This window comes from Camelus bactrianus, chromosome 8 (assembly GCF_048773025.1).
Source record: "Camelus bactrianus isolate YW-2024 breed Bactrian camel chromosome 8, ASM4877302v1, whole genome shotgun sequence".
In the NCBI taxonomy this organism is placed as follows: Eukaryota; Metazoa; Chordata; class Mammalia; order Artiodactyla; family Camelidae; genus Camelus; species Camelus bactrianus.
Window position 1 is genome coordinate 41171490 of NC_133546.1, and position 14135 is coordinate 41185624.

The window sequence follows — 14135 nt, forward strand, 5'->3', positions numbered from 1 at the left end:
GAATTGCTTCATTTCGGGCTTTCCATTGATCCCAGTTATTACACAGGATTGGGAGGACAAGGGTCCAGGGAAATCAGTCAGCACAGAGTAGGCAGCTGCTGTATCTAGTAAGAAAACAACTTTTCTACCTGCCATGTCAAGGGTTACCCAAGGCTCCTCCAGAGAAATGACCAGGTGTCCTGTGGGAGCCATGGAGGGCCTCGGGCCCCATCAGTCTTCAGTCATCTCAGCCATCATTGGTTTGGGAGCCCCAAGTCCCCTTTGGGACTGGGGGCAGTCCCGCTTCCAGTGGCCTTTTTGTTTGCATATTGGGCAGGGTCCCCATGGAACTTTTTCAAACATAGGGCATTCATTCTTCCAGTGGCTCTCCTGGCCACACTTAAAACAGGTCCCTTTTTGGCAAGACAGTGGCTCTGATCCAAGCATCCTGGATTCTGACAGTGGCTCTGATCTAAGCATCCTGGATTCTGTCCTCACCATGGGTCTTCTTGAAGAAGGGTAACCCTGAGGTGGGGCAGGGGTTAGGGCAGCTGCTAAGAATTGTGCATTTCGCTATTGTCCCTGAATCCTTCTTGCCTCTTCAACCCTGTCTCTATTGTTAAGTACTCCAAACACCAGATCCATGAGCTGATTCATGGGGGTCTGGGGTCCCAGAGCTGCTTTTTGTAATTTTCTCCTAATGTCTGGGGCCAACTGAGTGATAAAATGGGTATTTACCAGGACTTTCCCCTCAGGGGTTTGGGGGTTAACATTAGTGTATTTTTAAAGGCCTCCACTAAGCGGCCCTGGAAGAGGGCTGGATTCTCATCTTTTCCCTGTGTTACTTCCCTCACTTTGTCATAGTTGATGGGCTTAACAACACACTTTTTCATTCCCTCTATGAGGCAAGTTACCATATGGTTTCTGCATTCAAGTCCTCTACCACCCTGTCGGTAGTTCCAGTGGGGGTCTTGGTCATGGATTGCATCCCCCCAGTAAGGTAGATTACGTGTCCCTGGTCGTGGGCAGCCAGTTCATCAGCATATGCATGGGCTGCACCAAGGATCTGGCTTTTTTCCTCGAAAGTACAGCAGGTTGAAAGGAGTACCTGTAGATCCCTCCAGGTAAGCTCAAGGGCCATTGTCAGCCTGGCAAACTCCTTCATGAACCTACTGGGGTCCTCGGAGAAATGTCCAAATTTCTCCTTGCAAGTAGCCAAATCAGTCATAGAAAAGGGGACGTGAACTCTCTTCCTCCATCACCAGCTGGCACTTCCCTTAAGGGGCAGTTTGCCAGTAGGAGGTTGGTAAGTAGTCCCACTTCAAGTAGTACTGGCAGGACTTTCCTTCGGTGAGAAAGATGGTGGGGAAGATTGTTCCCCAACAGAGTTGGGGAAAGTAGGAACTTCTGGCTGTGGACCTTGGGGAGCTGGACTCATAAGGGTGTCATCTAGAACATCGAGCTCCTGTGGGAGGACGTGCTTTGAGGGAACACAGGCCAGGAATATCCGGCAGGAGTTCCTTAGACCTAGGTTTCGGTATAGGGTCAAGAACATTTGGATGTATGTGATTTCCCCCCGTTTATCTCCTCTTATACAAAATAGGCCTAGCTGCAAGATGGTATTATAATTTAACGATCCATTCTTTGGCCAGACCTCTTGGTCTCCCAGTTTGTATTGGGGCCATGCAGTCTTACAAAGGAAAATTAATTCCTTTTCCTTCAAACTATTCTATTTAAACTTTTTCCTAATGGGGAGTCCTTTGGGATACTTGTAGTTGTCCCCATTTTGGTTAGGATGTCCTATCTGTGAGACTGGGGTGGCTCCTTTGGATCAGTCAAAGAAAGGAGCAAGGGCCTTAGGGAGAAAAGGTGACTAGAGTCCCAAGACCTAAATCCTTTATAGGGAAGGAGGAGACCTAGGTCCTCAGTGAACTAAGCAAATTACCTTTTGTGAAAGAGAAACAAGTAGTGCTGAAAGGTGGAAATCTAGAACAAAAAGGGAGTGCTATAGCCACAATGCTTCTTAGACCAGAGATCCGTAGCCCCACTAAGGGAGTGTCCGCCTGCAACTCCCACTCAGGGGTACTATAACCTGTGACCCCACACCAGTGGGTGGGAAAACCTGCGACTCATGGAGAGCACTCGCCGGCAACTCTCAGCTCAGGGGTGCTAAGACCCGCGACCCCACCCAGGGGTGCTAAAACCTGCGATCCACAAGAGAAGTCCCTGCCCGCTACTCCTGCCTATGGATACAATGAGGCCATATGCCCCGAGGGCACTTGGGGAGGGCCAGGCCACAAATTTCCAAAGGGGAACTCCCAGAGTCCCCTAATTTGGGCCCTCTTTCACAGTCCCAGTGTCCTGGAACCAGACCAACACCAAATAGAGAAGTGGAATTGAGCTCAAGCGCCATGGAGGGGAAGCTCACCCAGTCAGGTGCCAGTTACTTGCCACGTGGTCTTAATTTGGATGTGCAAGTGTTTACCTTGGTGGATCTTCTCGAGTCCAAAGAGATAGAGCGATAGAGGAGAGAATGAGAAAAGATCGAGGGGAGAAAAGCCTTGGGCTTGGTGGGCTCCTTCACAGCTAGAGAGCTGGTCTCTGCTAGATCCTGCAGGCAGCATCAGCCACCACCTAAGGGCCACTTGAACCTGCACAGCATGGGAGAAACACCCTGCCACACTCCTAAGAGAGGGGAGCCACAGCCCAATAGGCGGATCGAGATTATGCCCCTTGAGCCCTGTTTCTTTATGTAAACACCCCACATTGGGCACCAGAGATGATGCAGGAAAACAGATGTGGGATGTGAGGAGGGCTGTGTCCCAGGTCTTGGTTGAGCCCCTGGTACGTGCCCCGCCAGGTGTGGGTCCTTGGCTTCATGCAGGAAAGAATTCAAGAGCCAGCCATACTGAGTGAAAGTAGATATATTTAGAGAGATACATACTGCATAGAGTGTAAGGTAAGAGAAAGGCAAGGAAAGAGGTGTGGGAACTGGGTGCTCAGGTTAAAGTAAAAGTAGGTACACACTCCATAGACAGAGTGCTGGCCATCTCCAAAGGGACAGGAGTGAAAAGGGCCACTAGGCGTGGTGTTGTCAGTTTTTATGGTCTCAGTAGCTTCACAGGGCCATAGGGCCATTACCCATTCTTTGGCCTTTCGCGGTTAGCCTTGGGACTGTCATGGCACCTGTGGGCATGTTATTTGATCACACTGTTACAATAAGCATATAATGAAGCTCAAGGTCTACTAGAAGTCAAATCTCTTAATCCTCAAGGCCAACTAGGAGGTGAATCTTCCACCATTTTGGTGAATCTTCCACTATTTTGGTGTTAAATTGCTGTCATTCCTTGAGTGGATGTGCCCTGCCCCCTTCCATCCTGTCTATGAGCTGAGGTCCCAGTTAGAAAGGCCTGGGGGGGGGGTGGATGAACACCAATACAATATACATATTTTATGTGTGTGTGTGTATATATATATATATAATGTAATACATGTATATATAATAGTATATATGTGTATATTATAAAATATATGTATACATATCCACATATCCATACACAGACCTGTATCAATGTAATATATATTATATATATGCATATACTGATATGTGTATGTATATACACATATATAGCATACATATTATATATGTATATGTATTATACTATGTGTATGTACATATATAATATACATATTATATACTTTTCCATATACAGACATGTGTATATATATGTTATATATACCCATACACTGACATGCATATGGATAAACACGTGTATAATATACATAATATATATGTATATATTATATATTACTATATATTATATAATATGTTATACAATACACATGTTATATATATATACATAACCATACACAGACATGAGTATATATATGTTATATATATTCATACCCCGACATGTATATGGATATACACATATATAATATACTTATTTATATGTATATATGCTTTATTACATATGTATATATAAATATATACTATATAATATACATATTATTTATATACATATTCACACACAGACCTGTATAGTTATGTATCCCCGTATAATAGACACATGATACGAGGGCACTTCCATTCCCAGGCCTATGTATGGATGTGCACCTGTTTAAAAGACATGATAAGGGTGCACTGTGCCTCCACCACCAGGCCTGGGGGTGGAGGGGCACACCACCTCATAGACACATGACACGGGGTGTGCCTTGGCAATGAAACGCCAAGGAAAAGAGAAAGATTTACCCACAGGGTCCCTCCCAAATGGTGGCCAAGTGTTTGCCTGAACTCCCTTGTGGCTGACAGAACTGGAGCTGTGAGTTCTGTGGAAGACTGCCTGCCTGCCGCCTGATAGGACCGTTACCGATTATCACCAAGGGTCTTTTGTCTTCGGAATGCTCTCTCATATTTCTCGTTAAGGAAGGTGGCATAAAAACTGGGACATGCAGGCTACTATGTCAGAGTCTTGCGGACGGATGTGTTCTGCTAACCGGCTTCCACCTCACTCTCTAACAGGAAGGGAAAGAGATGAAACATTTAGCAAAAAAACATGAAAGCTGCTGCCAGTGAAAAGAATTTTTACCACCAGGTCAAGCAGGCTGGGCTCTCCCTTACAGATGGTGGTTAACACAGACTGTGGACTAAACTGTGTTGACAAACATAGGCCAGAAGCCTTTGTGTCCTTCTGCAGAATCTATTTGGTCTTCTTTCCTCATGCTCTTCTCTTGCGCTCTAATTTTCCAATTTTGCTTTCTACTCTAAGTTGGCATAAGATTCAGATTTCTAAGGGTGGCAGGTTGTGCGTGAAGAAACGAGTCCATCCTAATTTATTTATGTGTATAATATGTCCTGTAGAGTGAAGTAGGTGTGTGTCATCTTTGAAAGAGGCTATGAAGTACATTCTTCTAGTGAAGCATCTCCTTCATACAGCTTTGCAGCCTCTGATATAATAGAAGCAGATCCATTTCTATTTTCATTAAAATGTATTCATAGTCTCGGCATGTCCCTTTTTGTAATCTGCCAATATTCTTATCTTTTCCACAATCAAAACCACTCATGTAAAACATTTATTTCTTAAAAGGTCACATGCTCTTCAGTGTACAGTTTCTCTGGTCCTCGCCACCAGCTTTCCCTCTCTTGCCAACCACTACCCCATCACATATTTGGCTTTTTATTACATATCCCCCTATTGTAGCATTTCCATTTGCTTTCTTCCCTCTCTTATTTTGTTAATTCTCTGGAGGGGATGAGATTCTATCACCATTACTGCTATTTTCTTTTTTCTTCTAAAGACTGGGAGAGTGCATAAAGAATATGGAAAAGAATATACATATGTAGATGTATAACTGAATCACTTCCTGGTACACCTGAAACTAACACAACATTGTAAATCAACTATACTTCAATTAAAAAAAAAAAGAAAGAAAGAAAGAAAAGAAAAGAAATCAATGGTAGTCATACTTCAGGAAGACCTGGGCAAGTTCTGAGCTTTTGAGTCCTTCAAAGTACAGCACAGAAGGAGGTGAGCTATTTCTAGTTTTCTTTATATCTATATATATTTTATTTATTTAGGTGTCCTATATATTCTAGTTTTCAATATCTCAGCATTGAAAATTCAGAAATGAGAAGATTTTAAGAAATTCCATATAGATATAGATATCACTTTGAGAGATGATGAAAAGGGCAATTGAATGCTATTGATTTATCGGCTAAAATTTAAGTATTTTGTAATAGTTTTCTGCAGTAAAGGTCCCATTATAATGTTTGAACATGGTATCTAAATTTCATGGTTTGTTTCCAATCTAAGTATTGCTTGAAAAAGTTATTGACAATTCCAGTTGTTTCTGCCTCAGCAGGGCAGTTTCCTAAAAGTGAAACTAATTAAGGAAAAAACCTAAAAACTTTAATTACTCGAGAAAGGTTATCTAATTTAATGTTTCTGTCAACAGGACTCACAACATGTGAAACGCTTGATTACAGCTACATAATTAGTGGTTTTATTAAAACAAAGGCCAAAACAAAGAGAAGTGTGGACAAAATACAAAATACATTGTGGGGAAAGAAAAAAGACTGGAAGAATGGAGTTGAAATATATGGAAAATGACTACTAGCTGCATGCATATCAAGAGGTGAGTAATAAGCGGAAGCTGGTCCAGGAATCCTCATTCCTAGGCTGTGGTCTATTTGTAGTGAACCACATAAGAAATGAGTAAAGATTCAAAACCCAAGTGCCCTTAATTATGTTTTGGAACTGAAATCAAATCAGGTTTCTGGGTTGTAAATTTATTACAAAGTTATTTCATCCATGATGATAACCAATTGTGAAACCTTACTGTTGAGTAAGAAGTTTTTAATCAATTTCTGTAAATGGTACAAAAAGAAAACTCCAAGGAGAAAGGTACTTTCATTCACTTGATAAGATATCACTCTTATCATTTTAATTTTAAAAAGAAGTAAAATCGACATCTTAGCTCAATGGTCTTTCTCTTTAAGCACAAAAGGACAAGAAAGCCCCACTGGCCTGGACCCAGCTTTTTTTTTTTTTTTTTTTTTTAATCTGAATCAATGGCTCAAAAGGCTGCTTAAAACCTGCTTTGGTATAGTTTAGTGGTGGTGATTTTTTTGTTTTGTTTCATGTGAGATTTGAAATGGTTGCCCCCTTTAAGAAAAAAAAGGGTGTGCTGGAAGATTGTAATTGAAGAACCAAAGCCTAGACTTAGAGGGAAAGCAGGTGGAGCCTACAGGAGCCCACAGAGAGCAGAGCTGCCTGGCAGACAGCGCGGGCCAACAGCAGGCAGGCGGGGAGCCAGCAGTTAGAAGTAGCAGGCTGGGGATGACTTCACCTGGCCCGGGAGAGAGGAGAAGAGTCCCTCCTGTGGAGAGCTGAGGGGAAGGGCTCTTAAAACCACTGCATGTTTTATGGAAAAAGCAGAGGGCAGGGTCTCTCAGACACTAGTGAGCAGAAAAATCAGGTTAACTGCATACAAATTCAAACCCCCAGTCCCACCTCCAGAGTGTCAGGGCCTGGGCATCTTTATTTTAGGTCAGCAACACAGATGATTCTTATGCAGCTGTGCTGGGACATACTTTAAAAATCCCTGGCTGGGGCCAGCGTCTGTGACTATAAAACACAAAGATTATGACAATTATACAGGTGACAGGACTACCTCTCCTAGGGATTTGCCTTTCTTTTAACGCTTTTAAAAATCTTACCCATGAAATTTGATTACAAAAGAACGTTTAATTAAGACTTACCCGTCTTCTGATTTTCTGACATCTTGTCAGACAATGTGTCCTGATTTGAGGTGTTCTAAATATCCTCATGTACTGTACAATACAGGGGCTATAGTCAATATTTTATAACAACTAAATGGAGTATAACCTTTAAAATTGTGAAAGAGGGGGTGGCTATATAGCTCAGTAGTAGAGTGCATGCTTAGCATGCACAAGGTCCTGGGTTAAATCCCAAGTACCTCCATTAAAAAAATAAATAAAAAATAAAAATTGTGAATCACTATATTGTACACCTCCAACTTATATAATATTGTACATCAACTGTACTTTAATAGTAAAAAGAAATCTTTAAAAAAAGAAAAAATATATAATCCTCATTTTAGAAAAAACTATGATCTCCGCTGTTACAACAGTTATTTATTTGTTGCTATTTCATTCTTTAAAAAATAAAACTCACATGAAAAGAGACACCCAATTCCTGCTTCTCTCAGTTATTCAAAATAAAATAATCCTAAAAATTAATATTGTTAAAATGGCCATACTACCCAAAGCAGTCTACAGATTTAATGGGATCCCTATCAAATTACCCATGATGGTTTTCACAGAACTATAACAAATAATCCTAAAATTTATATGGAACCACAAAAACTCAGAACTGCCAAAGCAGTCCTGAGGGGGAAAAAACAAAGCTGGAGGCATAACCCTCCTAGACTTCAGACAATACTACAAAGCAAAACAAAACAGAGTGGCTTTGGCACAAAAACAGACATCTGGATCAATGGAACAGAACAGAAAGCCCAGAAATAAACCCACACATCTACAGTTAATTAATCTTTGACAAAGGAGGCAAGAATATACAATGGAGAAAAACAGTCTCTTCAGCAAGTGGTGTTGGGAAAGCTGGACAGCTGCATGTAAATAAATGAAGTTAGAATACTCCCTCACACCATACACAAAAATAAACTCAAAATGGCTTAATGACTTAAATATAAGACATGATGCCATAAAATGCCTAGAAGAGAAGATAGGCAAAACATTCTTTGACATAAGTTGTATCAATGTTTTCTTAGGTCAGTCTCCCAAGGCAATAGAAATAAAATAAAAAATAAGCAAATGGGACATAATCAAACTCATAAGCTTTTGCACAGAAAATGAAACTATAAATAAAATGAAGAGACAACCTACGGACTGGAAGAAAATATATGCAAATGATGCAACTGACAAGGGCTTAATTTCCAAAATATACAAACAGCTCATACAACTTAACAACAACAAAAATCAACCCAATCCAAAAATGAGCAGAAGACCTAAATAGATGTATCTCCAAAGAAGACATACAGAGGGCCAACAGGCACATGAAAAGATGTTCAATATTGCTAATTATCAGAGAAATGCAAATCAAAACTACAATGAGGTATCACCTCACACTGGTCAGAATGGCCATCATTAAAAAGTCTACAAATAACAAATGCTAGAGAGGGTGTGGAGAAAAGAGAACGTTCCTACACTTTTGGTGAGAATGTAAATTGGTTCAGCCACTCTGGAAGAAAAGTATAGAAGTTCCTTAAAAAACTAAAAACAGACTTACCATATGATCCAGCAATCCCACTCCTGGATATATATCCAGAGGAAACTATAATTTGAAAAGACTCATGCACCCAATGTTCATAGCAATATCATTTGTAACAGTCAAGACATGGAAGCAACCTAAATGTCCATCAAAAAATGAGTGGATAAAGAAGTGATGGTATATTTATAAAATGAAATACAACTCAGCCATAAAAAAGAAAAATAATGCCATTTGCAGCAACATGGATGGACCTAGAGATTATTGTACTAACAGAAGTCAGAAAGAGAAAGACAAAAACCATATGATATCACTTATGTGTAGAATCTAAAATATGAAACAAATGAAATTATTTATGAAACAGAAACAGACTCACAAACATAGAAAACAAACTTTTCCCAAAGGGGAAAGGGGTGGGAGAGGGATAAATTAGGATTTTGGGGTTAGCAGATACAAATTACTATATATAAAATAGATACACAACAAGGTCCTACAGTATGGCACAGGGAACTATATTCAATAGCCTGTAACCACCTATAATGAAAAAGAGTATGTATGTATATGTATAACTGAATCACTATGCTGTACATCAGAAACTAACACAATATTGTAAATCAACAATACTTCAATCAAAAAATAAAAAGTAAAATAAAATAAAATAATCCTAGCTATAATTAAGCCTAAGCTATGCCTAGCCTGCCTGGTAGCCACCATTTGGAATGTCCACACAGGGCCTTGAAGGAGTAATTGTTCTCCAAAAGGCCAGCTGTATACATTGCCACTTCCCACACAGGTTCCTGCCACTCAGGAATGCTGCTCCCTGGGGGTTCTTTATTGGCATTTATCCTCCTGTTGCTTCATCATGTGCTCTGGAGTGTCTCTGTGAAAATGGGTTTCACCACAGCACAAAAACACCATCTTGAACATTTTTGCAATGAGATGGAGGATTTGAGTGGCACAAGATTCAGTAACTGGTAGAGGCAAGTGCAGTAAACCTAGAGAAATAAATCAAAAGGGGGAAAAAAAAAGGCTGTGGGGGAGTTCCTTTAACCATGGCATTAGATGGGCAACATTTCTTAGAATTCATCTTCATAGAATTTGCAGACTTTGTCCAAGAAAGACAGTGCTACCACCTTGCAAAAATTCATATTCTGCCATTGTCTGCAGGTCAAGGTGAAAGTCAGCTTTGAAAGAATCAGCTATAAATCTAATAAGTGGCAAAGAAACCGTTTTATTAAAAAGTAAGTTCTTTTAGACGGCAAAAATGTGCTGACCTTAAATCACCAGTTACTGGGTAATAGTCAAGATATGCAAGAAGACTGTTGAATTTTAGGTCTATTTTCAGAAATATAAATATAAAAGTTTTTTTTTCAAAGCTCTAAAGTGAATCATCAGTAAATTATCATGTGATTGATAGGTTTAAGCAAACTGGGGCATTATTCCTTGGTTATATAAGCATTTGAAATTCTTCTGCAGGATCTTTTGGGGTTTTTGGTCTTTCCGGGGTAGGCTTCTCAACACCGATGTCTTAGGCTGCATCTCCCTCTGCTGCCCACAGTCTCCACAGCAACAGCAGGGATGAGGCGATTGGTGGGTTGGGAGAGTAGTCAGACTAATAAAAGGGATCAAACTGGGAGGAAATTAGTGTTTTCCTCTTGGTAATCAGAGCAACTGATGTGCACACAAATTCATACGTTTCATACGGTTGCCATAGACACTGACTCAGTGTTGATATCTTTTATTTTCAAATTCTCTCCCTGAGCATATGCAGACTACATACCAGTAATAACCCTCACCCTATGTGCTGAGCACTGGCTAGGAAAAGTTGGAGTGGTCTGAAAGATGCAATGAGGAGTTAAGAAAATGTCAACACCACCTCTCAGCCATGGCTTCTGGACTGCACGAGAAAGAGCAGCCTTTTCCAGAGACTACAGGAGGTTTAGAACTGGAGGGGAGAGCAGGAGATGGAATTTAAGGAAAGAAAATTGAGAATGTAAGAAAGTTAATTAGGTATCGGTTATGGTAATAGAAGACAACAGCTTAAACCAATAAACCCCAAGTTTTCAGTGGCTACGCTTCTCATATCCAGGTTAACAGTCCAAAGCAGATAGTCTGCATTGGCTACAACTTTTCTCTATGGAGTAGCTCAGAGATCTAAACTTACATCTTGTGACTCTGCAGACCCCTAAAGAGGCAGAATCCTTCCCATTTGAAAAGGAGTAAGAAAGCAGGGAAGGTACAGACTCTTTTTAAAAGCCCAGCAGGGAGGTGACATAAATCTTTTCCTCATTCCATTGGTGAGAACTAGTCACGTGGCCACATCTGGCAGCCGGAAGGACTAGAGGATGAAGTCCCTGGCCAGCAGCTGCCTCCCAGTGACAAGTCTACCCTATGAAAGGGAAACTGAATGTTGGGGAGTAGCTGGACATCTCTACCCCCAGAGACTTGAGAGGGCACGAGGGACTGGACTGAGAAGGAGATGAGCAGCAGAAAAAGCAGAGAATATTATGGGAACTGGGTAAGACAGTGAACTAAAAGGAGTTGCAGTTTCCTGGAAGCTTGCATAATAGAGATGAAAGGCATAATTCAAGGAATCATCAGCAAGGTTTTGAATAGGGCAGATTAGGGCTTTGGCCATAATGAGCTTAGAAGGCTTTGCTGGGTGTTTGAATGGAAGGTAATCAAAAACCAGCTCTGGGGTCTCCAAAGAAACATCTTTCAGGTTATTAGTGGAGAGGATCAACTGCTTTTCAGTTGTTCTTGTCCCAAAGAACTCTGCTATATGCAGCAGCTGAAATGCTTAAAAATAATAAAATAATACCATTTGCAGCAACATGGATGGACCTGGAGATTATCATTCTAAGTGAAGTAAGCCAGAATGAGAAAGAAAAATACCATATGATATCACTTATATGTGGAATCTTAAAAAAAAGACAAACTTATTTACAAAACAGAAACAGACTCACAGACATAGAAAACAAACTTCTGGTTACCAGGAGGGGAAGAGGGTGGGAAGAGATAAATTGGGAATTCGAGATTTGCAGATACTCATGTATATAACATAGATAAACAACAAGTTCATACTGTATAGCACAGGGAACTATATTCAATATCTTGTAGTAACTTATGGTGAAAAAGAATATGAAAATGAATATATGTATGTGCATGCATGATTGAAGCATTATGCTGTACACCAGAAATTGACACAACATTGTAAACTGACCATACTTCAATTAAAAAAAATATATATATATTTACAAAAAACAAAAACAAACCAAAAAAACAAAAACTAGTTCTGGGGTTATTAGTGGAGAAGATCAGCTGCTTTTGAGTTGTTCTTGTCCCAAAGAAATCTGCTGTTTGCAGCAGCAATAATGCTTAAAGTTTTTGCTGATAGAACCAGTAATGTCTAAACTCTAGATGAGAGCTGTCCCAGAGATATGTATACAATGATGGAAATGTTCTATATCTGTGCTGCCTGATACAGTAGCCACTAGCCATGTGTGGCTACTGAGCCTCTGAAATGAAGCTAATGTGACTGTGGACCTGAATTTTTAATTTTATTTACCTCTAGGAAACGTGCATTTACAATTACATAACCACATGAGGCCAGTGTTCCCTGTATTGGACGGTGCAGGTCTGGAGGGAGGTAATGGATAGCTCTGTGTGGCCCTTTCTCCCCATCACAAGCTTCCTCAGGTGGCTCTGCACAGCCAGGGTCATACACTTTTTCCTCCTTACCAGTCATGGTTGATTAACAGCAGGGTGCACATGACACCAGATCAGCCAGTCACAGTCCCTTCCCAGCCAGATGCTTATGACAGAGAATCAGTCTCTCTCCAGGTGGACTCAGGAGCTGTTGGTGGCCATGTTTTCTGCGTAGGGATAGGAGAAGCAGAGCAGGTCAGTCTGCAGAGAGATGAGAAAACAATGAGATAAGAGAGCAAGCCAGAATCCTGACTCCCATTTCAGGCCCTGATTCCAGTGTATTCCTAAAACTGGACTGAAGCTGGCCCTTAGGTTCTGTAAAAAACCACTTAATTCTTTTAATAAATTCCTCTTCTCCATAAGCTCCTGTTACTTGGAATAAAGGAACCCTGAATCCTAAACAGGACTTAAGGAAAGCACTCCTTGAGCAGAGCCGACCACCAGGTGGATGAGGATGGGGTCAGCTGGCCTGCTGAACATTCGGTCTGATGGACGCACAGCTGATGCTGGTGAGAGGAGACCTGAGGCAGACTAACAGCATGTCCCCGAGGTCACCACAAATCTCAGACCCGACTCAGCCTCGCAGATGGGAAAGCTGCTCCTTACAGCTCACCCAGCACAAATCAGGCTCTGAGGATTGAGGCAAATCTTCGAAACTCACAAATGACTGATTGATAAGCAAGAACTCCACTTTTCAATTGCCTAACTGGAAAAGAACAGTGGTATTCAAACTGTAATGATTTGACCCCAACTTTTGATAAAACCGTGATTTCCTCTACCTTCTCCCATACATGCCAACTTCAGTTGCATGCATGACATGTACTTTCCTCTTGTTTCTTTGCTTCTACCATTAACTCAGCCCAGAAGGTCTGACTTCCATCTCCACTTGTCAAAATTCCACCAGTATTTCAGGGCCCATTTCAAAGGTCACCCCCTTCCATCCTTTGGGAGTAAGCAGTTCCTCTCTGCTTTCTCCTCCCATTGTACTTTGTGACTCCTTAAGCACATAATCTGCATTGTTTTAGAATTATTTATGAATGTCTCATATCTGCAATACCCAAAAACCTTCACCAGACACAATCTCTTATTAATGCAGTCTCTAATTGCATTCACTCTTCTGGTGGCCACTTCGTATTTCATCTCATATCAAGTTCTGTGGTCAATTTAGATTCTTAATGTTAGAATCCTTAAAAATTCAGCCTATAATATGCTGAGACCTTGTCAGCAGGTTAGTGAGGAAGTGAAGGGGAGGAACGGAATGGCAGCAGGCAGATGAGCACAGAGCAGGAAACTTGGTATCAGTGTGGCAGTATTTACACTGCATTGATCTAGTGAGAGGAAAATGGCGGCAGGGCATTCTGGACAGGTACGATACATGGAGTCACCTAGCTAACCACTCTGTAGTTCAAAGGCCCATTGAAGTTGGACAAAAACCTAGCTAGCAGTCAACGGGGTTTGGAGAATAAGCGCTAGGCCTGATTTCCTGAGAATGGTGGTCAAAGGCACGATGGGTCTTTGGGGCTGAGCAAGCCGACAAGTAACGTGGGAGAAGTACTGGCTTTGGAGCCAGATGGTCCTGGGTTCTTGCCTTGGCTCTACCATTCACCAACTGTGAGACTTGGCACACGTGATCTTGCTTCT

At 41.2% G+C, this 14135-nt stretch overlaps 1 long non-coding RNA gene across 3 annotated transcripts in view; it reads right to left on the minus strand.

The window, feature by feature from the left end:
• Positions 1 to 14135, minus strand: part of LOC123619770 (uncharacterized) — a 68131-nt gene that overhangs the window by 36843 nt on the left and 17153 nt on the right. For all 3 annotated transcript variants that reach the window (XR_006728440.2, XR_006728439.2, XR_012508662.1), the window contains exon 3: positions 12528 to 12695. This is a non-coding gene — a long non-coding RNA (uncharacterized LOC123619770). The remainder of the gene's footprint in view (positions 1 to 12527; positions 12696 to 14135) is intronic.